Here is a 3,812-nt window from a genome sequence, read left to right as displayed (position 1 = left end):
ATATATATATATATATATATATATATATATATACATATAATTATATGAGGTTCAGTCCCATTGCGTGGTACCTTGGGCAAGTGTCTTCCACTAGAGCCTCGGGCTGACAAATCCTTGTGAGTGAATTTGATAGACGGAAACTGAAAGAAGCCCGACGTATATATATCTATATATATATGTACATATAATGTTAGTGTGTCTGTGTTTGTCCACCCACCATCGCTTGACAACCGATGTTGCTGTGTATACGTCCCCGTAATCTAGCGGTTCAACACAACAGACCGATTGAATAAGTACTGGGCTTACATAGAATAAGCCTTAGGGTCGATTCTTTCTAAAGGCGATACTCCAGCATCGTCGCAGTCAAATGACTTAAACAAATAAAAGAATATATGTATATATATAGGTGAGAAAGTTGGTATGTGAAAGCACGTGGTTGGATGTATAAAAGATAATAAGAGTGAAAAAACTACAGAAGGCTTGTGTTACTTGGTTAAAGTATATATTTAAACTATGTCAGAAAAATGTTAGAAAATCTTTTTGGTATATATATATATATATATATATATATATATATATATATATATATATATATATATATACGAGTATATGCGTATATACGTACATGTATATACATACCTACATCTACATGTATATATAGATGCATATCTGGGTACAGGACGTAGCAAAAAACGTGGACAAAATGATAAACGGAATACAGAAAACACATAGGCCACATAGAGAAAATTTCCTTCATCAGCTGCCACCATTCTAAAACTAAGCGTTTCGCAGAGTTAGGGCAGGACGCATTGTTAGAATGTCTCTTCCCATGGACCACACATTAAATTTTAATTAAATTTGATTTAAATAAAATTTGTAACGTGGAGGAATGTAGTGGCGGACAGAAAACAAAACAGTGAAAACAAAGAAAGCCTATATGGCCAGACAGGCAGCTGACATGTACATTTTCGAATATTATATACATTCGATGTTGTCTTAATAAGTAAACTTCCGTTTGTTACGAGAAAATCAAAATATAAAAGACAAAAACAGAATTCATGAGCAGTTTGTAATCACAGATGAACTTTATAATTGCAGGGAAAACCCCAAATCCAGCCATCACTTTTTGCAAATGAAACTACCTTCCAGATAACAAATCAATAAATAATAATATTTATGGTACGTAGACATTACAGACATAACAGACATTACAATAATATTCATATAACGTTAAGTCTGATCTCGGAATCAGTTATATTAACTCAATTATACGCGTCGTATTATTAATCTCATAGACGGCATGTCCACAAATGTGCTTATTTTAACTAAAAGTAAATAATAGTTACTATGTATAAGGCAAAGTTAGCGTAAATATATAAGCGAAGTTTATACATAGTCATTTAGTATTTCATTCCTCATTTAATGCTTCATATTTTCATGCAGGTCGCTTTTGAAGTATCATCAATAATATCGTATTGATTATATCGTTTATTTAGCAATTTTAGTTTCTAAATATTAAGTGTGATTGCAGTGGAGTGACAGTCTCTAGATTAAATAACATAAATACATCGCAATATTTAAATTACATTCCTTTGTGTTCCGGTTTCAAACTCTACAAAGCTAGGCCTTGTGGTTCATTTTCACTGTGTCCAATTAAATGCGGGACTTGATATAAGCGAATGCAACTCTTGTACATATATTAGAAATCAATTGTTAGTCTAACGCGAAAGGGGCAGATAACACACTTAATTTTACCTACTGATTATATGAGTCTAAATTTAGGTTCATTTGAACTTCGTCAGACAAATTCTTCCAAAGTAAAGTAATGGAAGTACATACGGTTACATTAAACGGAACTGGACCCGATATTATTAAATTCGACGATGAATCAAATTTAGCAGCTTAAACTTATACTTTTAAACATAAGATAATTTCCTATAGGTTCATAAGCAATGTATATATAATATATATATGTTATCAAACTTTGTGTTTGCTCACAATGAAGTCACGAATCTTATATTGGTTTTAAATTCTGACACCAGGCCAGCAATTTCGGGAGAAGCGCTTTGTTGATAACATCGACCTCAGTACACACGTGGTACTTATTCTATCTACTCTAAAACAATGAAAGACATAGTCGACATCGGCAGAATTTGAACTCGGTAAGTAAAAACAGACACAATACTGCTAAGTATCTTGCTGGGCGTGCTAACGTTTCTACCAGCTCACCGCCTTCAAATAATCTTTTCTACTCTAGGCACAGAGGCGAACATTTTGGGGGCGTTTTCCATTCGATTCTATCGACCCCAGTACACAAATGGCACTTGAAGCGTTTAATAAAGCGTTCAAGCGTTTAATAAAAATGATACGATAGAATCCTTCAATGGATGAAACAAGTAAAAGGTAGGTTAATAGTATATATATCCAATAAGCTGTTATTGTAAGGCGATAAGCTAGCAGAAATATTAGCAAGTCGGGCGAAATATTTAGCGGTATTCTGTCTATTTTTACGTTCTGTGTTGAAATTCCGCCGAGGTCGACTTAGCCTTTCATCGTTTTGGGGGGGTCGATAAATTAAGTACCAGTTGCGTACTGGAGTTGATCTAATCGACTGAACCTCTCCTCAAAAATTTCGGGCCTTGTGCATAGAATACAAAAAGCATATTGGCGACGAGCTGGCAGAAACGTTAGCACGCCGGGCGTAATGCTTAGTGGTGGTATTCCGTCTGTTTTTACGTTCTGAGTTCAAATTCCGCCGAGGCCGACTTTGCTTTTCATCTTCCAGTTGTTGATCTAATCGCATGAGACCCTCCCTAAAATTTCGGGCCTTGTGCCTAGAGGAGAAAAGAATAAGCTGGTCATGTATTTCTCCGCTTCTTCAAGGTTTATATATACGAAAAACGCCTCGATTGTTTTCCCTTAGCTATTTCTATTGTTTTAAACTATTACATACAGCCTAAGAATTTATTGTAAAGTGTTTCTCCTTTTTCTCCGCGTATCTCTTTTTCCTTTTTAATGCATTTAATCAATAAATCGTTTTATTTCGTTAATGGTTACTTGACATTTTCCACATTTATACAAACACTTACAGTTATTAGAATTATTGATACAAACAAAATGGGATGGGAAAGCGGTTTGCGAAGTTTTATCTAAGTTGCACTTTATTAATATATCTTTTGGTTGTTGATTATACTGACGCTCAAACATCTTCCAAATATTACATAATATTTTGTTTTTATTCGGTTTCCTTTTTTGTTCCAACTTTGACCCTCCATAATTCCTAAATACAGGGGCAACTGTATTCGAAGACTCATATTGTCGATGAATGCTCGAAAGGAGGAGTTGATAGACAGCCGACAACTGATGAAGGGTCGTTTCTCTGTGTAAACTTTCCTGTCTCCATTTTTTTTTTCTCGTTGTTTACGTATTTCACTCGTTTTCCCCTCGTTTGTTTACGTATTTCATGTTATTTCCATCGTTGGTAACGTCCTCTTTTCATATATGCATGTAGACAGACAGACAGACAGACAGACAGACAGGCAGGCAGGCAGATAGATAGATAGATAGATAGATAACGGTTTCAAATTTTGGTGTGGCACGAGGGGTAAGTCGTATACATCGACCTCAGTGCACAGTTGCTACTTAATTTATCGAAAGGGATGAAAGCAAAGTTGTTCCCGACATCATTTGAACTAAAAATGTAAAATCGGAAAAAATGGTGCGGCATAAACGATTCTGCAGCTCATCACCATATAATATAATATAACATAATATTATATATATATATATATATATATATATATATATACATA

This window comes from Octopus bimaculoides, chromosome 5 (genome assembly GCF_001194135.2).
Source record: "Octopus bimaculoides isolate UCB-OBI-ISO-001 chromosome 5, ASM119413v2, whole genome shotgun sequence".
NCBI lineage: Eukaryota > Metazoa > Mollusca > Cephalopoda > Octopoda > Octopodidae > Octopus > Octopus bimaculoides.
This window is presented reverse-complemented; position numbering follows the sequence as displayed.